This window comes from Eurosta solidaginis, chromosome 2 (genome assembly GCF_040869045.1).
Source record: "Eurosta solidaginis isolate ZX-2024a chromosome 2, ASM4086904v1, whole genome shotgun sequence".
In the NCBI taxonomy this organism is placed as follows: Eukaryota; Metazoa; Arthropoda; class Insecta; order Diptera; family Tephritidae; genus Eurosta; species Eurosta solidaginis.
Window position 1 is genome coordinate 34,155,849 of NC_090320.1, and position 21,016 is coordinate 34,176,864.

Here is a 21,016-nt window from a genome sequence, read left to right on the forward strand (position 1 = left end):
AATTCTTCCATGTTGCGTGATGAATTAACATTTCCTTTGCCAGAGTCCTTTTTTAGAGACTATTCATGCGACTGCTCCAATGCAGGGTGTACCAGGTCAATGATTACTACAAACGCTATTGTCAGACATCCGAGTTTTGTGACAGCCTCACTGGCGACCTAGCTCTCGATGGCTAGACTACCTTGAAATACATTCACTTTAATACATGGACGATCGACCCTACGACGTATATCCTAGTGGTCATGTCAAGGAGCAAAGCTGCAGTGCAAGATTTGTTATGATTTTTATGTCTACAATTTCGCGATCTGCATCAAAGCAAGGTCTTTGAACTTAACACTCATCTGCGAAATGAGACGTCGCTATCGAGGACTCCCTCTATGCGTGCTTAGAACATGTAAATTATCGCTTCCCTCGCGATCCCGTTTGTTGACTTTAAAACCGAGTTGCGCAAGGAAGGTCTCATTGTATCTACGGTCTGTTTGAATCATTTAACAACTTCCTTTGGTGAGATATCGAAAGACTGCGTCTTTGTCCAAAATACGATCATTTGTTCGATTAAGCTTGATTTTAAAATGTTGAAGCACTTTGACATTCAACAATCATAAATCAATCCTGCTAATATTAGCACTCAATCTAACGAAGTAATTTAAATTCGGTTCACTTTCAGGTTTCGATTGGAAAACATTTAAATTCTGGTTATTTACTTATTTTTATTTTTTTCTTTTAGGAAGATGTTGATTGTAAATTAGTGATTAAATAAAAAAAGGCCCGATAATCTCTCAAACAATTTTAGGCCCAGCTTCTCTTCCAATTAGCGTCGTGCTCCTTTTAATTTTTCCTACAAATTGGTGGGGTGGGACCTCCATGCATGTGCCTTTTGGGCGCTCGTAGTGTGTGTCTTTCACCTCATCGTCCTTCTCCTCCATCGATGCATGGGCGCAGGTGAACGAAATGTTGAAGAATTCCGGCTTCATAGAAATAGCGGCGGAACTTTCGTCCTCATATGTAGATAATGGTACTTGGCGACTAAATCTCTCTTCTACCACGAGGCGGACACCGAAACTGCGCTTATTTCATGACCACTCCAGTAAATGTCAAATTTGACCGCTGAGCGTTATACTGTTTTCACACAGAAACTTAATGATCTCATTTCACCTGCTAATGAAATCGTAAATTTTTTGCTTTCACACAGAAGTAACTGCTCGATTAGTATGAAGGATGAGACAGACAATCATGGCGGAACGATACAAGGGGGGAGCATGGTGACATACCTACAAACAAAAAAAATTCCATGTACTTGTAAATTCGATGGACAAATGTCAAAATCGTACTGCGCCGGTAGTTGATGTTTCAAATCAAATAAAAAAGGTTATAATCAGCTGTTCGATGCGGCCACCTTGTATCGTTCCGCCATGCAGACAATGACATTTGCTTTGAAAACTAAGAAGCGGAAACGGAAGCGCAACGCTACCAACAGCGTTGCATTGTGCTTTTGACTTCATTAGGCATTCGATTAGCTACTAATGAGATAATAATAGATTCGAATTTTGTAGGGAAGATTGAGCTCAATAAGCGTCTTAATGTAGAAAACTGCTTTTATTATTCAATAAGCCGTCTGTGTGAAAACAGTATTAAAATATAGCAGATGAAAGAGCAATAGGTCGTTTGTTGATTTTCTTTAAGCATAAACGCTTGCATGGAAAGCATTCTATCAAAGATTGAAGTTATTGAAAATTTAACACTTTAATTCAAATTACCAAAAAAAAAATCCCCTATGACACTCTGAGGCAGTTACATAAATTAGAGAAATTCCCAGTAGGTCGGCAGTTTTGCCCAAAAAATTCCAGATAATTTTAATTTCATAAACAGTAAAAATATGAAGAAGAAGATTCGGTATGCAAAAGACTTGCTATTTTTAGGAGAGCGTAGAGAGTGCAATACGAAGTTGGCCCACTCCCTTCTTAGACTCGATAAACGAGAGCACATTGAACTTTGTCAAAACCAGAGAGGGCTCCGTAAACTCGTCTTGTTTTATCTGTTTTTCGTTTTTGCATGGTCTCTTCAATTGTTGCCTTTTACATATTCACATCTTTGTCCTCATAATTGTAATAAATATTTCTGTCACGTTTCTTTAATTTTGTTTGCTTTTAAGGACGTTTCTTTGTCTGCTGTTGTTTTACTTAATTGTTAATTAAACAATTTTAAATAGTTCGTTTTTTTATGGCTTTTGTTGCTCACATTTTCACGGCTTATATTGCAAATAATGTTTTTTTTTATAAATAAGTTACTTCATTAAAAAAAAAAAATGGGCGTGGTGGTCAACCGGTTTGCCGGATGCCAAGAACAAAAATTTTGCCAAGTTGCAAAATGGTTTCAACGTTTTTTGGTTTACTGCTTTTGAAAGTTTTACATTTTCTATTACTTAATGTGGACGCTGCTCAGCCTATGTTCTGGTAACACTACGCACTCATTCAGTCTGTGTGAGAGCCCCCTGGGCCGGCCAGTTCAATTTTGCTTAACATCAGCCTATGTTCCTTTTGCCTTTTACTAAATTTTTACGATTAAGTAAAACGTTAAACTTCCCGCAGTGTCATCACTTTATTCTTACAATTTTTCCATACTTCGAAACTTTCGATATCGAATAAGTGGGCGTGGCTCCAGTTCGATTTCGCCCATTTTCAAACTAATTCACTCTGGGTAGAGATAAGCTGGAGCACAAAATTTCGTTGAGATATCTTAATATCTACTTAATTTATCGTGTTCACAGCCTTTTTCGTTGCTGATAATTTTGATATCAGAAAGTCTAAATCTATCTCCTTTCTGCGATTACCTACAACCGTTATCTAATCAAAGTTATTATACTCTTGTGTACAAGTAAACGCTGTGTATAAAACTTGTCTAGACCCCGACCTAAACATAATTTATCTAGGCCAATATACTTAGAGTTACTAATAATTAGAAAGTCATTTTTATCGTGGTTGGGACCCTACACACTCTTGCAAGAACATCAAAAAATTCCAATTTGTTTTAAGAAGATTATGGGTAGTGGGTAGTGAGGTTGTTTTATTTGAAGCATTGTAAACTCGAATTCCATATACCTATATTGTTGTTGTATTAGCGATAGAGCCACTCCCCGAAGATTTTGGGGAGTGTTATCGATGTTGATGGTTCTTTGCCGGAAATAGATCCGGTACGTTCCAGTAACAAATCACCATTAAGGTACTAGCCCGACCATCTCGGGAAAGGTTAATATTAATAAAACACATTAAAGCTTCTAGTTCCGTGAGGAATTTGGAGTCGCCTGAGCCTCGCCTGCTAAATATGTATATGATCTACATTCATGTTTGTAACAGGATTCCCATCGCCGAGATTGACAATTGGGTTGCAGAAGCTTTGAAGCTATAAAGCTTTGTATTGCGTTTATCAACTCCTTGATCGCTATATAGAAGCTATCTAAAACTCATTCAATTTTACAAATACATGGAAATTGTACTGACAATTAAATTTTAAAAAAATTTAACAAATTAATTGAATAAGATCTTGATTTTGTCATCCCACTTAAGTTCGAGCAGTGTTGTTATTCAAAATTTATTACACTGCTCCCAACTCTGGTTATGTGGCAGTTTGGAAACAAATAAACCTAATTAACTGCACGCTTTGTACACATCATAAAAATATAATAAGAAATTTCTATGGAAATGTTTTTTGTTAGAAGTTTTGTTGTTCTTATTAATTAGGTGTTTAGAATTTGGCACACACTTTCACCCGAAAATTTAAGCTAGAATGTGCCGAGTGTTGCTAACTGGAATTAAGAAGTAGTGTCTAATTCCTAAAATGTGAGGAAAAAGTTTTTGCTTATTTTTTATTCACACAGCTAAATTATGTATAAATAGCGGCCACAAAATTTAACTTCCTTCACTTTATACTTAAAAACCGGTGGAGTCTTAAACTAAAATGACTTTATGTTATAATCTCGTGCTCCTGTTTGTCGTGGTTAACTGCCATTTCTTGACTTATGCGAATTCGAAACTTCGCATTATAAATGGCTTTGATTGGGTTATTCAGGGTAGCCCATATTTGGTAGCAGTAAATTATGGCCGCGAGAATATTTGCGTTGGTTCATTACTCACTATGCAGAAGGTGGTAACAGCAGCGCATTGCGTGATTGGTAGATATGCGAACCTCTTCACTATTATAGCTGGTGTCACCGATATTCGTGATTTAGGCGTAACTGGACAAAGTCGTGCTGTGGAGAGGGCAGATTATCCATGTGAATTTAGTATCCAAAGATCACATATGGATATAGCTGTAATTAAAGTGACTCCAACCTTTAACCCCAGTCAAACAGTACAAACAATATCATGTTGCGAAACTACATTAACCGAGGGCACAGAAATGCATGTAAGTGGATGGGGTAATACAAAAAAAAAAGGAAAAGGTTCGCCTACACTAAAAAGTACTGTCTTACGTGTAACATCATTCCACCGTTGTGCGGAACTTTATCTTACGATAGAGAAAATTGTAACACAAGCAATGATTTGTGCTACAGGTAGATCTGATATATGCGAAGGAGATTCTGGGGCACCGGGCGTTGTGGATGGAACACTTTGTGCGTTGGTATCATATGGTGTAGAATGTGATCACAGCCTTGCTCCGACTATATTTACATATATAAATGATCCAGATGTTCAATAATTTATAAGCATAACGATGACATATTAATTGCAGGATGTTATTTTATATTAACTGCTGAGTGAAAAATCGACCTAACTCGACTAAACGCCGCATTTCAAAACTTTTGTACGTCAAAATATATAAAACGTATGGTAAGATTGAACGTTTTCGAAACGGCAGCTGGGATTTGGTGATAATTCAATTAGCAATAGAAATGTTTTTCATACAGATGAGTCTAACACAACTTATGCATGATGAGTAGATTGCTCGTATTTTTATGGAGAACGGCAGATCGAGCGACACTTGCGGCATCTTACATGAAAAAGTAGCCATCTTCCAACTTTCGTTGCAGGCAAAGCATAAGAAGAAAAATTTGACATTTGCTTTGGCTAAGGGTGCTTTCACACTTTGCAAGTGAAATTATTTTACCCACTCGTTGGTAACTTTTCTAACATTTTTCACAGTTAAATACTGCAATTTAACAAATGAATAGGACACAAAAAATGTTAGCAAGTATATTTTTTGCAAAGTGAGAATGCTTATATCAGTGATTCACAAAATTTTGTACGTGAATTGGCAAGGCGAAATAAATTTCAATTTCCAAATCTGCAGTTCCATCATATTTACAAACGCAACATCTTGCGTGATTGTGGCGATGTTACTGGCATGCATAAGTTGCGTTGTACGAATCTATATGAAAAACTTCATTGTGTCTCTTTTTTTCCGTTCGCGGTGGATCTCATATGTAATTTATTTAATTTACTTTTTATTAAATTGAAGTAAACAATATTTTTAATTTTTTACCAAATGATGTATGAAATGTTTATTCTGTTATATTTTTTATGAAAAAATGAATAAAGCACTTGAAAACTTGCCTTGAACTTTTAGCTTTTTTCCTTAGCCTTAAAATTTTTGATTTAGCTTTTATTTTTTGTCTTCTAGTCTTTTTTTTTTAAAAGTTCTGGTACACTGGCCACACTGTCTTTAAAATTAATCTCTTTTCTTTAATTGGTGGAGGCCAGCAGCTGGGCTGTTTGCTCTATTGGCGGTCGAATCACACCATCATACATAATACGGTAATCCAACAATTATGCACTGTTTGTTTGGTTTGAGTTGCTTCAGTTGCATTTAAACAGCGACGGCATGCGCTTGTAGCTTGATAAGGTGCGAGGAATTGTTATGTGAATTGGGTTTATATAAAGTGCAATTATTTGGAAGGGTTTTTGCGATATCTGGTACTTGAATTAGAGAAAAAAGTGCAAAAAAACAGAAAAAGAAATAAAATTTTTGAAATCGATTGTTAAGACATTTAACGGTGTTATCATTACAGTTTTACAAAACAGATAAAGATTGAGCTCTTAGTTAAACAAAACACGTGTGTTCGGCGATCATCGCTTCATAGGTAAGATAAGGCATTAAATTAAAAAAAAAAAAACAAGTAAAGGTGTCTAAGTTCGTGTGTAACCGAATATTATATACTCAGCGTGAGCTTCAATTGTACATTTCATTTCAGATAAATTATTTTTCTACATAACACGTGGCACCGCCCATTTAAAAAATGGCTCCCCATTTCCTCTTACAATAAAACTAGATAAGTGAAATATCATTGATTCAAAACTATTTTTGCTAAGTTATAGCGTATTATTCTAGTCTACGACCCTTTTAAACTTGTTTCATATCTAAGTTGCCGTGGTCTTTAACCGATCCCATCCATTTTTACTAGAAATATTTTCTGCTATAAGGAAAATATGTGTAAACAATTTCATTACGATATGTTAATTTTTCTTCGAGTTATGGCTCCCGAAACATAGAAAATTGCTTAGTCATAAAATGGGCGGTGCCACACCCATTTTCAAAAATTTTAGTGTTTTCCAATTTAGTGTTATAATTCAATTTAGAAAGTAAAATTCTTTGACAAAAAGCTCTTTTTCGTTAAGATATAGCTTATTATTTTCGTCTACGACCATTTTAAAAATCTTTTATATAAAAGTGGGCGTGGTCTTTAACCGATCTAGTCCATTTTTCCTAGAAATATTTCCTGCTATAGGTAAAATTTGTGTACCCAATTTTATTACGATCCGTTAATTCTTCTTCGAGTTATGACTCCCGAAACATCGGAAATTGCTTAGTCATAAAAGGGGTGGTGCCACGCCCATTTTATAAAAGTTTTTCCTATTTATTGTTATAAATCCACTTGGGAAATAAAATACCATTGATATAAAGCTCTTTTTTGCAAAGATAAAGCTTATTTTATTCGTCCACGACCCTTTTAAAAATCCTATATATAAAAGTGGGCGTGGTCCTTAACCGATTTCGTTAATTTTTCCTCAAAGCATTCCTTATAGTAAAGGAAACCTCTCTGCCTAATTTTCTTACGATAGGTTTAACGATTTTTGACTAATAATATTTGTAAAATTGATTTTATCATAAGTGGGAGGTGCCACGCCCATTTTAAAAAAAATTTCCAAACTTTTATCAAGAGTCTCAATATCAGTCCACATGTCAAATTTCAACATTCTAGGTGTATTATTTACTAAATTATCAGGTTTTTTGTGTTTTCCAAAATTTTATATATGTATAAAGTGGGCGTGGTTTTCATCCGATTTCGCTCATTTTCAATACCAATCTCTTCTGGGTCCAGATAAGCTAGTGTACCAAATTTGGTGAGGATATCTCAATAGTTACTCAAGTTATCGTGCTAACGGGCGGACGGACGGACATGGATCAATCAAATTTCTTTTCGATACTGATGATTTTGATATATGGAAGTCTATATCTATCTCGATTCCTTTATACCTGTAAAACCAACCGTTATCCAATCAAAGTTAATATACACTGTGTGCAAAGCACGCTGAGTATAATTTAACAAAAAAAAAAAAACAGTTCGAAATACAAATAAATTAAAGCAAGCTACAAGATGACAAAAACAACATTCATGTGATTTTACAAATAACTTTTAATACCTCATTGTGGTCTATAGTACATATTTCTTTTTGCTACAAAAAAAAAAATATATGTTCTCTGACGAATTTGCTATAGTTTTTCAGTTTTGTCAGTAAACAAACTTTTGGTAACACTACGGACGCATTCATTCTATACGAGGTCCTCATGGACTAGCCAATTTAGCCTAACTTATAGCGTTTTCTTTTCTGAAATAAATTGTTGCCTAAGTAAATGGTAAAGCCTTAATAGAGTTACTCCTACCCCAGAAAATTCTCAGCATTTATAGTACATGCAAAGAACGTAATGACTACCCCGTGCATTAGCTTATTTTCACAAACGCGCTGTCAATGATAATAAAAATTCATTAACAACTATTTCCTTCATTTAAATTTTCTTCGTCTAAAAATATGTGAAGTTACGAAAATAAATTGTCACGATCAGCTAGTTTAGCAGATTTGCACTGCCACACCGCTATTTTATGCAGGGTAAAAGTGTAACACGTGCGTAAAGCTGGCAGACCCAAGTGCTCAAAAATAAGTTTAAGTTGTTTGAGAATTAAGTGTATTTTAGGTGCTATTTAGGGCCACAAAAGATAATTTAGGTGCTCATTGGGTTTTCGAGATATTCGCAAAACAGTGTGGGTCTGCTAGGTTAACGTCAAGCTAGCAGACCCACACTTTTTTGCGAATATCTCGAAAACTAAATGAAAACCTAAATTATCTTTTGCGGCCCTAAATAGCTCCTAGTTTTGATATATTTTTTATTTAAAATAAAATGAAATTTAAGTTGTGGGTCTGCTAGCTTGACGTTAACCAAGCAGGCCCACACTTTTTTGCGAATATCTCGAAAACTAAATGAAAACCTAAATTATCTTTTGTGGCCCTAAATAGCTTCTAATTTTGATATATTTTTTATTCTAAAAAGATTTAGACCAAAAATAGTAACGGACCTAAAACAGATCCCTGAGGCACTCCTAAGTTATTCATAACAGGATTACTTGAACTGCTTCCAACCTTCATTTTCTGCACTCTTCCTAACAAGTAAGATTTAAACCAACTATATATAAGGTACTGAAGCCAGCGCAATACAATAGTAATAGTATTTGGTGATCTACCATATCGAAAGCTTTCGTGATATCTACAAACAATCCAGAACAGTTCTTTTTGTTGTCTAATTCGCTGTGTATAAAGGTACAAAATTCTAACAGAGCATCTTCTGTTGACCGCCCACATCTGAATCCAAATTGCATTGGGCTGAAAAAGTTCTTATTTTCAAGAAATGAAAGAATTCTACATTTGACAAGTTTCTCAAAAACTTTTGAAATTGCAGGAAGTAGAGAAATCGGTCTGTAATTGTTTACATCTGTTTTACTTCCTTTTTTCTGCTCGGACGTTGTGGCAGCGCACTGCCCTCAAGTGGCCCGATGAAACCAGGCTAATCCTGTTTTTTTTTTTTTTTTTAATTCATACATACTTTTTGTTTTTGTATTTTTTTTTTGGCACCCTAATTCTTATTTATGTGTTATTTAGAATTTTTTTGTTACCGAGTCTTTGAAAGGCAGTGGCTTCTTAAGCGCCGATATCTAAAACCGCTCAGCTACATAGAAACTCATCAGCTGAGAAATATAGATTCACAAAATTCAATAGACTAAAAGCATAAATATAATTTTTTAATTATTAAGAGAAGATGGAACCGTCTTTTTTATGGCAAAGAGCGAGTCCGAAACATCAATTATTCTCGAGTGAGAGTTATAATCTTCACACAAACATAGAAAAGGTTCGTGTAGTTGGAAATTGCTTCTGCATTGTTTAAGAATTATAGGTTTATAATGCCTTGAAACTCGGCATGGAACATTCAAGTTTACTTCGTTCAATAGAAATGGGCTTGAAATCGATCCATTTTTAAAGGAAAGGATCCAGACAAAATACTTCCATTAAAAAGGTGAGTTAATATATCAACTAAATTTAATCCCACACGTTTTAAAACTTGATTGGAGACTCCGTCATGCCCACATGAACTGGAGTTATCTAATGCATTAATGGCCTTCAAAACTTCAAGGCCGGTAAAAGGCTCAACCAAAAACTCTTGTCTGAATTAGACAAAACAGATCTCAACGTTGAAAATTCGGATGAAGATGCTGAAGCTTGACTTTGCCCGACTGATACAAAGTGATTATTAAAAATATTTGCCAGTGCTGTGGGGTTAGTAAGACTCTCGACATCATTACATAAGGCAATCGAAGTATCAGTTGTTTTACACTTACGATTCAGAAGTCTATTGATGACACTCCTCACAGGACTGAAACAGCAATATTTTATTTAGGGATTCGACATTTATTTTAGTAAAGCTTGTGTTTGCAATTTTATCAATAATATTATTAGCGCTTTTTTTATGTACATCCTGTATCACTACGCCAGTCATATTATGGTCTGTAATACTCAAATCAAAATTTATGCTAGTGAAACTATTGAAAAGTTCGCAACTACTACGATAGAAAACGTGGTCGATACAGCTCCCAGAAATACTTCGAGTTGATGCATTTAAATATGATACTAGACCATAATTTGCCATTAGTATAAGATACCTAACCTAATTTCTTTATTAAAACTGTCAACGTTCATGATATCGGGTTAGTACGCTGAGATAAATAATAATTGGGTTTTTCGGTCTGCCTTGGCTTTCAAGCCCCTTAACTCGCGGTGGATAGTATATATTGTCGCGGCGTTCCGAATATCTACCAGTGCTGCCTTGCAAGGTAAGAGATTGGAATCTTCTCTCTCAATTCTTCCATGTTGAGTGATGAATTAACATTTCCTTTGCCAGAGTCCTTTTTTAGAGACTATTCATGCGACTGCTCCAATGCAGGGTGTACCAGGTCAATGATTACTACAAACGCTATTGTCAGACATCCGAGTTTTGTGACAGCCTCACTGGCGACCTAGCTCTCGATGGCTAGCCTACCTTGAGATACATTCACCTTAATACATGGACGATCGACCCTTTCGACCCTAGTGGTCATGTCAATGAGCAAAGCTGCAGTGCTAGATTTGTTATGATTGTTATGACGACAATTTCGCAATCTGCATCAAAGCAAGGTCTTTGAACTTAACACTTATCTGCGAAATGAGACGTCGCTATCGAGGACTCCCTCTATGCATGCTTAGAACATGTAAATGATCGTTTCCCTCGCGATCCCGTTTGTTGACTTTAAAACCGAGTTGCTCAAGGAAGGTCTCATTGTATCTACGGTCTGTTTCAATCATTTAACAACTTCCTTTGTTGAGATATCGAAAGACTGCGTCTTTGTCCAAAATACGATCATTTGTTCGATTAAGCTTGATTTTAAAATGTTGAACCACTTTTGACATTCAACAATCTTAAATCAATCCTGCTAATATTAGCACTCAATTTAATGAAGTAATCTCTCAAAAGATTTTAGGCCCAGCTTCTCTCCAATTAGCGTCGTGCTCCTTTTAATTATTCCTACAAATTGGTGGGGCGGGACCTCCATGCATGTGCCTTTTGGGCTCTCGTAGTGTGTTTCTTTCACCTCATCGTCCTTCTCTTCCATCGATTCATGGGCGCAGATGACGAAATGTTGAAGAATTCCGACTTCATAGAATTAGCGGCGGAACGTTCGTCCTCATAGGTAAATAATGGTACTTGGCGACTACGTCCCCCTTCCACCACGAAGCCGACACCAAAACTGCGCTTACATAGCGCAGTGATACAAGGTGGTAGCATGGTGACATACCTACAAACATAAATAAAAATTCCATGTACTTTGTTTTTGTAAATTCGATGGACAAATGTCAAAATCGTACTGCACCGGATGTTTCCCCCTGTGGGTTAGGGGTAGTATAATATGCCCAGGGCAATCATGCCAGTCGTAAAAGGCGACTATAATCCACAAAGGGGTGTATTGTGCAGGTGTACCTCTGTAACAAATTGCCGTCATTGTATTAGTGACGAAAAGGGATTGTACTGGTGGTTAAATTGGCTTGTGTTTGATCTTCGGATCTTCACACTCCAAACTTATCAGTTCACCCTAACCGTAACAAATGTACGTCATCTTATTAGTGACGATAAGGCTAACCAATCCTGAGTGGCTTTACTCGAAAGGGAGTAGGGAGAACGCTGGTATCACCCTGTGGGACCCCAAGCATGGTCTTTATAAAAACTGCCACCGCGGGAGCAAGAAATTAAGCCGGGTGATCTGAATTCTTCAGGTCTCACCTTCCTGTCCTGGGATGGCCCCCTTGTGGGAGCATCGCGGTGGCTGTGGTTTCATATCGTAATTCTGGGAGGGTGACCCAGAATGCGTAGGATTGCCTCCGTGGAAGTTCGCTTCTTCGTTGGAGTTGACAGTGTTCTCTTCGGAGTAATGCTGTTGCTTCAGCCGCCGAATCAGACAATATAGTATTCTTTTCGGAGTAATACTGTCTTCTTTGGTGGGAGGTGGGCAAGAAAGTTTACTCATATACTTCTAACATGGAGTAGGCTGCCCAAGTACGTGCTGATCTGCACACAAGTAATTCAAAGACGCTTCTTCGGAACGTCGAAGAAAAGGTTGGTTACATCCCTAAATTGTGCACGTTGTTTAAAAAAAAAACCAAGGCGAATCTATACCAGGTGGTGGCAAAGCGAATTCAATCAATTCGCCGTGCAGATGAATGTCAAGTCAAAAGAAATTTTTCATAGATTTCGATTAACTGACATTTTGTTGTACAAGGCTTTGTATGGAAAATTATCAAGAAGAAGCAATCAGCCAAGGCGAATTCAGTAGAGGTGGTATTATCCCAATAGCTGATTGCTTCTTCTTGATAATTTTCCATACAAAGCCTTGTACAACAAAATGTCAGTTAATCGAAATCTATGAAATTTTTCTTTTGACTTGACATTCATCTGCATGGAGAATTGATTGAATTCGCTTTGCCTGGTTCGCCTTGCAATCAGCTGATGGGATAACACCACCTGTAATGAATTCGCCTTGGTACAAACTCTACAGGATAGGTACATATTTATACTCTAAAAAATTCCTGTAACACTTTTAATTGTAACACACCATATCAGATAGGTAAATATTTCGTCACCGTTAATCAATCAATTATTTGGGCGCTTTATCTTCGCTTGCCATCCATAAATGTGTATTTATTAGTTGTTTTCTTTTTCTAAAAAGGCGTGTACGGCTTGTGTTGCCAACTGACAATAAACAGCAACAATAGACATGTATGTACCAGCATCAGCAAGTTATGATGCCGACAATAACAACGAAACCCCACAGCTTTATAAAGATGTGAGCAACATTGGTGGCGCCAAAAGCCATAGAAAAGTGAACTATTTAAAATTGTTTAATTAACAATTAAGTAAAACAACAGCAGACAAAGAAACGCACTTAAAAGCGAATAAAATTAAAGAAACGTGACAGAAATATTTATTACAATGTGGGGGCAAAGATGTGAATGTGTAAAAGGCAACAATTGAAGAGACCATACAAAAACGAAAAACAGATAAAACAACAGGAATTTAAGGAGCCCTCTCTGGCTTTGTATCGAGTCTAAGAAGGGAGCGTGCCAAATTCGTATTGCACTCTCTACACTCTCCTAAAAATAGCAACATACCGAATCTTCTTCTTCATATTTTGACTGTATAAAAAATTAAAACCCCTTGGAATTTTTTGAGCAAAACTGCCGACCTACTGGTCGAATTTCTCTAATTTATATAACTGCCTCAGAGTGTCATAGGGAATTTTTTTTTTGTAATTTGAACTAAAGTGTAAAATTTCTAAATACTTCAATCTTTTATGCTTAAAGAATCTTAGTCTGCTATCTTTTAACGCTCAGCGGTCAAATGTGACATTTAACGGAGTGGTCATGAAAATAAGCGCACATGGCGCTACGATACAAGGTGGCAGCATGGAACAGCTGATTATACACTTTTTTATTTGATTTGATACATCAACTTCCGGTGCAGTTGAAGGTGAATTATAACGCAGATACCTGTCTTTGTATACCTAACTCTACGGTGTCAAACACGGATCTACTGCATGATCAATGGCCCAAACTATCGGCTCCATGTTGCCTTCTCTCAACACTTCTTAACCGAATCGTTTGGTACCAATTTGCTTGTAATCGGGCGGTACCAATTAGGACTGTGATATAAACTGTAAGATTTAATAATTTAGGTGTAAAGTTTTAATGTTAAAAATATATAATTATGTACAATATAGAATTTTTTTTGTCGCAGACGAAAAAGCCTAATTATCGTTTAAGCTTACAATGAACTTATAAAGTGTTATATTTCTTTAGAGTCAATTTATTGTTTACTTTTTAGTTAATTTTATTAACCAAAATAATAAAAGCTTATTTTTAAAAAAGTTTTTTTTTTCTTTAATTTTATTTTAAGGAGAAGTGCAAGTCATTCAAAAAATTTGGCGCTAAAATATTAATTTGAAAAATCGCACCACTACCAATGCCAAAGAGGTATTTAAACTATGAGAATGTTTACACTCACAATACGAACGCAATCATGCAAACGATCTCAGATTTGATCTTGCGAGCAGTGTTGCCAGGCGATGAAAAAAAAAAGAAGCAAGATTGGCAAAAAAAAAAGGTCAAAAAGGCCAGAAATTGTTTTGGTTAATAAATAAAATTTTTTTTTATATTTTAGTTTACACAATTGTAAATAAAAACTTATAAACATAACTTAAACATAACTTCTTGTTTCAAAACATATTAGGCACATTTTCCTTGACTAGCACATGGAATTACTTTATATGATTGCATATGTGTATATACAAAAAAGAAAAATATTACAAACTAATTATTTATATAAAATATTCCCCGTCTGAAAAATCAGAAGAGCTTAAGTCTGCGTATAAAGTTTGGCTATTTGCCATAGATATGAGATCATCGGTAATTTCAAAATCAATACAACATTTCGATAAGCGTTTTAACGAGCATCTAATATTAAGCAGCGCATTAAGCATTTTAATTTTTAGTTTGTTCCTTAATTTAGTTTTCAGAATTTTCATGCCACTAAACATTCTTTCAACCTCCGCGTTTCTGAGTGTTAATACTAAAAAACTAATATTGTAACAATTTTACTGCAAATCCTCTTATTTGCCCTTCTGCTAAGTTCGAATCACTAAACTGTTGAATAAATAACTCCAATATTGAATAATGGAAAAATGGCCTTTATTAAAGTACTTCACAATAACACTTATACTTTGCAACTAGCTGGCTTAATAACCGAACTGATTGATAGCTCAAATGAAACTCACTTTCAAAATAATACTGCTATTGCTCTCTAGATAGCCTCTTAATCGAATCTGATTATAGCGCCTCTACCGCGGTTGCTTTTATACTCTGTGATTTCCTCGTGGCATCTTCTAGGCGCTTCCAGAATTTTCTTAGTTGCCGTCATATAATTATAACTACAAATGCACGTATATAGCTTCTCATATGCGTGTATTTGTGAGCGACACTTCAACAATTACAATTGCATACTTTTGGGAGCATCTCTTCTCTGCTGCGTGTACGTACATATGTGTAGACATAATGTTTTATTCGTTTATGTAGATACTTAATGATTGATCTATGGATGTGCATGCAAGGCGCTCCTTAGCATCGGCTTAGAGATGGCAGCACCCCTTAGTTTTGCTAATATTCGTAACAATATGAATTCGACAAGTTCTAAAAAAGGTGGTTCGTTTAATGTATTTTTATGTTCTCGGACTTGCGGCCAAAATTCCATGGTGGAGTGTACATTTTTCCATTGTATAGTTATAAGTTTTGCCACTGCTGCTCTATTAATGCTATTTGACTTGAAGAATAACTATGCTTCTCTTTTTCAAAGCAAGAAAATACATCTGGCTTTGAAACTTTCAACGAATTTTCAGCAGAAAAAGAATTAATCTTTTGTAGAGAACTCATATTATTAAGTATTAGGTGTTCACAGGAACTATTGAAATTATTTTATTTTAGAAATTATTAAAATACATTGGGATTAAAAAAGGCTAGAAAAAAGTCACGAAGCGAAACCCAAAATTTCGAGGCTAAAGGCAAAAACGAAAGGCTAAATCTAGCCTCGAAAAGGCTAACCTGGCAACACTGCTTGCGAGCAAATGAACGAATGGTGTGCAGCAGTAGCCGGCAAAAAATAAAATGTATGTAAGTGTATTAGTGAGAGCGAGAGCGAGAGCATGAGCATCACAGCAGGAAATTAAAGTCAAAACTACAAAATGCAGTTGGTGCTCCTAGTAAAAACAGTTATACCAAATATTTTGGAAATTTTCATTTTTGATTCAAAAATAATTTGAAATATTCCCAAGTCCCTCAATTCATTAAGTTTTATTCGCTTCGAAGGGTAAACAATATTTTTACATGCAAATGCACATGAAATTTGGTTTGTCAAAGCGGCTCAATGTCAATTTTTTTACTATCTCGACAATTTTCTTTAAACGTTCTATGTTAGTTTTTTGCAGTGCAGATGTTCAATTTCTTTTTGGCTCCGGAAAAAGGGATTCCAGAATTAAATTGTTACAACTTATGTTAAAACAATTTAAAAAACTTGAAAAGTTATTAAATATAACATAACTACAACAGCACAACGGCTTTCGGAAGGAACTGTGCACTGTAACCGCATTTCATCCACGGTATGTACAACACATGCAGTTAAGAGTAGTCAACATAGGGTAAGGTGTAAAGGCTAGCATGGCTTGGCATGAAAAGGGAACAGGAGCTGGTATGCACTCAAAACATTGCAGGATCTTACCAACTTTCAGACTCAGGCACAGTCATCTAGGTGGAGGTTTAAGCAATAGAGAAAGCAGCCAGACTGCTCCAGGATGGCATGATACAAGTCATCAATATAACGATCTTTGTCGACAGCCAGGCCGCCTTAAAGGCAGTAGAATCCAACTTGATAATGTCGGATATCGTGCGGAGGTTTCGAGAATCACTGGCGTCCATAAGGCACTTCAATGTCTCCCTTTGCTGGGTATAATGGTAGCGCATACCAACAAGCTCCCTTTGCAGAATATGTCAGCATGAGAAGGAGAGGAGTCGTTTAATCACTTACTCTGCCGATGCCAAGAACTGCCAACACACTGACTCAGATTTATGGGTGCTCGGCTTTTCGACAGTCTTGCGGAGGTTGGGAAGGTGGATCTTTCACTCCTACTTAAGTTCATCAGAGAAAGTAAGTGGTGCGTTGAGGACCACTAAAAAATAATCTGGCTAGACCAATGTTCCGCCATTCGGCATTCACTGAGGGCAATTACAGTGGAAGAAGAGCGAAAATTTTTGAATTTATTATATTTGGCGAATTAACAGCAGACTGTCATTTGAAATGAATGATTCAATGGATACTTAATGATATATACAGTAACTCAAAGATACACTTTCCTCACTTATTTCGTTTCTTGACATCTTCTCTTCTCCTCTCGACTCTCTTACAATGATTTAATAAAACTTTCAAAACAACTATTTTTATAAGGAAGCGGTTCAACAGAAGTTATTCTATCATGGAATACTTGTTACCTTCGTCGTACAACGTTCTTTAAAAAGGACCAGTACTAACTATCTCTAACAAATTTATTGTCTTGTTGATACGTGGAAGAAGTTATTCGATGCTTCTGGGATTAGAGTCTGGCTAAAGTAAACTTTGTACCAGTGATTGAAAATGCTATATTACTCTAAGAGTTTTTTTCACCCGCTGCTGCTCCGGCTCTGATACATGAACAGAGCATAGAGCAGAGTCATAGCATAAAAAAGTGTTAGCATTTTTTGTGCTGTAGTAGAGGAGAGAGCAAAAAGAAAAAATTATTGCCATTTGCTCTCCGGGTAGTTCAAAAAATATTAGCGCAGGATAAAAAAGGCCGAATATCCTAAGTGCGTTAACGACGATGCGGATTTTGGATGCATGAACAGATCTGGGATAATTTTGAAACTTTCTTTGAACCTTCGGGAGTATATCCGTATTGACTTAGGAGTAATATCGGTAAGATGATTTCGGTATTTCTTTTGGAAACATTCGGAAGCATTTCAAATTAATTTCGGGACCATTTCTGAACTGTGTGTGAATCATTTCGCCATACTTTTCAGATTTACTTCGAAATCGTTTAGGAACTTTTCGGTACATTTTGGTAATTTTTACAGATTATTTACAAATAATTACGGAGCTATTGCAATATAATTTCTGGATCATCTATAGATCACCTCGCAAGTAACTCTTCCCATGTGATGATGAAACCTGCTACCTTTTTCTTTTTTGATTCAATACTATCGTCTATCTTTCATGTCTTCTCATAGTAAAGGCTAGTGTAATGCAGGGTGATCCACAACCGCCTTTCAATACAATACTCAAGTACTCCCAGGATCAGGGCAAACAAACGATATTAGTTAAACCTGTTTAAGAGTCATACCAATTTTTCAAGAAATCGCTGCACAAAGCTCTCTTTGGGAATCTTGTTGTGAAAATGGAAGAGAAATTTATATTTATCCAAACTGCTATATCCGATTTTTCTAAGATGATAAGAATGTCCGCAGTCGAGTGATAATCAGCTGTGAGGAGAGCTTGGGCACCGATTTCTCGAAAAAATTGTGAAAATACAAAAACATATATAATTTCTAATTGCTGTTCCCGTTTTCGTTCTTATCCAAATCTATAAATAAAGTTTTGGTTGTAAAGATGGGGATTCGTGCTATTAGCGAGCTTTGGACATTATTAGTCGTAGTGCTTTTGTTTAGCTATCTTAATATATAAAAAACACGTGTCACACAATTGAGGCCAATGGGCTCCTAAACTACTGAACCTATTTTGAATTTGTTTTGCACCCCGTGTGTATTTTGATCTAACTTGAAATATAGGATAGGTCTCTAAGGTCTCGAGATATAGGCCAAAACGTGGACCCGGGTACCCCTACAGTGTGTTTATAGAATATGGATATCAAATGAAAGCTGTTGATGAGTGCTTTAGTAGAGGGTAATTTTCATACCCCTGGGTGAGTAGGGTCTCGAGCTATAGGCCAAAACGTGGACCTGGGTACCCCTAGGATGTGTTTATAGAATATTGATATCAAATGAAAGCTGTCGATGAGTGCTTTAGTAGAGGGTAATTTTCATACCCCTGGGTGACTAAGGTCTCGATATATAGGCCAAAACGTGGGCCAGTGAATGCCTAGACAGTGTTTATACAATATGGATATCAAATGAAAGCTGTTGATGAGTGCTTTAGTACAGAGTAATATATTATCCCGATACGGACTGGGACTGGGATTAGGACTAGGACTGGGACTGGAATAAAATACATACCACCCTCTGGGACAGGCAATAATGGATGCAGAATAATAAGAAGAAATTGAGAGAAAAGAAAAGAGATAAGGAGAAGGAGATTGAGAAAGAGATAGAATGAGACGAAGATGGAGATAGATGAAGCGAAAAAGACTGAGAAAGGAGTGAATAAAAGGATTAGGAAAAAGTGAAGAGGGGGGGAGGGCAGATTCAGACGGAAAAAGCTTATTAAAATGAATGCAGATAGGCCAAATTTAGGGCAGGACAACGTCTGCCGGGTCTTCTAGTAATTTATTAAAAATAAACGATTGTGAGCACACGAAGAAATCTATTTGTACTATGGCACTATTGTGAATATTTGATTAGAACTAACACTGCATTACCGGCAGTTTCTAGCATTCGCCAGATGGCAGAGCAAGAGCATGTAATTTATAGATGTTTGATTGATGTGACAGTTGATATCTGGTGATATTTGATATTAGACTTTTATATTTGTTGCGTAAGATGCGCACGGGTCCGGCTCGTATTGTTTATTCGCCTTGGTTGCAGCATTACGTGTACAAAGTATTGAAACGAAATTCTCGATCATCTTGTATAAGCAAAATTCGTTAAAAAAAATTGATGTTCAAACATTTTTTGTTTTAATATTTTAGTCATGCGCGCTTAACAAGATTTTCTTTTCCAAATGATCTACTAAATCAATGCGACTTCAAGGTTATCAAAACAGACGAGCCGATGTCTATATGTTCAAGCTATTTATAGAAAATATATCACATACACACGTAAAAAGCAAAATTCTGTGAACTTGGAATTAAAGCAAATGAGCGAAATTGCTTTATTTTGCTTAGAATTTTTTTTGTTATAAAGAAAATGACTACAACTGCAAAATTCTCTAACATTGAAGAAAAACCCAAATAAAGCAAAAAAAAAAAAATGTAAAATTGCGAAATAGAAATTTCAGCATGCAATAAAACTGAACGAGCACTTGTAGTTGAGCGCTAAATTGTTGACGCATCGCTATAGTCAATTACTATATCAACATTCTTGCATTTGACTTTAAATTTAGTTGAGAATTTGTTTGTTTTTTTATTTTGTGTATTTTGTTTTTGGCTTTACTGGAAAATAGCGTGAAATTTTGCGTCAAACTAACAACGAAAGATTTTGTGGCAAGAAGCCAAGTGTGAAGAATTCGAAAACAAAGCAATTTACGTGCATAAATGAAAGACGTTTATGAAGGGGAAATGAGCGGGGAAAAAAGAAACAAACAAAAAAAAAAAATATACGAAAGATAATTAATGTAAACAAAATAGCAACATAAGACAATAAGATAACCGCAAGATATGCATTGTTTATTTGAGAATTGATACAAGAAAGAAAACTGAAAGAGAAAAAATAGATTATAAAAAATGAATCTTTAAAAACAAGGAAGAAGCATTAAAAGAGGAAAACAAACAGATTAACGAGAAAAAAAAAAGATAATAAACAAAAATTTCAAAAAACCGACAGAACATACATCATCAAATTCAATCAAAATAATCGCAGGAAAAGCATTACAACAATTGCTAATTACTATATTCGAAAGCTTATTTAAAGCCTGGAAAACACTACACAAACGAATGAACCAAAACAATAACTTCAAGAAACAAAATTTAAATGGAATTAAAAAGCAAACAGCAAACAACAAGTTAGGAGGGCTATGCAATGGTCCTCTAAATTTCCCAAGAGATGACCAAGAAAAACAATCAATTTCATATACGAATTAAAAAATAAAACAAGTAAGGCTGTCTAAGTTCGGGTGTAACCGAACATTTATATACTCAGCGTGAGTTTCAATTGTACAGTTCATTTCAGATAAATTACTTTTCTCATCCTATTGAGGCATATTTTAAACACAAACTATTCCCAAAAAAGTAAGGGAGTATAATTTCGGGTGTAAATATTTTTCGCTAAGATATACCTTATTATTATAGTCTACGACCAATTTAAACAACTTGTATATAAAAGTGGGTATGGTTCTTAACCGATGTCGTCCATTTTTGCTAGAAATATTTCCTGCTATAAAGAAAATATTGCATATTATTACGATCCGTTAATTTTTCTTCGAG

General features: G+C 35.7%; 1 protein-coding gene across 6 annotated transcripts in view; it reads left to right on the top strand.

The window, feature by feature from the left end:
- LOC137239533 (ankyrin repeat domain-containing protein 29) overlaps window positions 1-21,016 on the top strand; it is a 237,117-nt gene that overhangs the window by 165,012 nt on the left and 51,089 nt on the right. Inside the window, exon 1 of one of the 6 annotated variants that reach the window (XM_067764957.1) lies at window positions 5,817-5,838. The exons of 3 other annotated variants lie outside the window; for them this stretch is intronic. The gene's annotated coding sequence lies outside the window, so the exon portion shown is untranslated. 2 more of the 6 variants (XM_067764952.1, XM_067764953.1) reach the window with 2 other exon arrangements.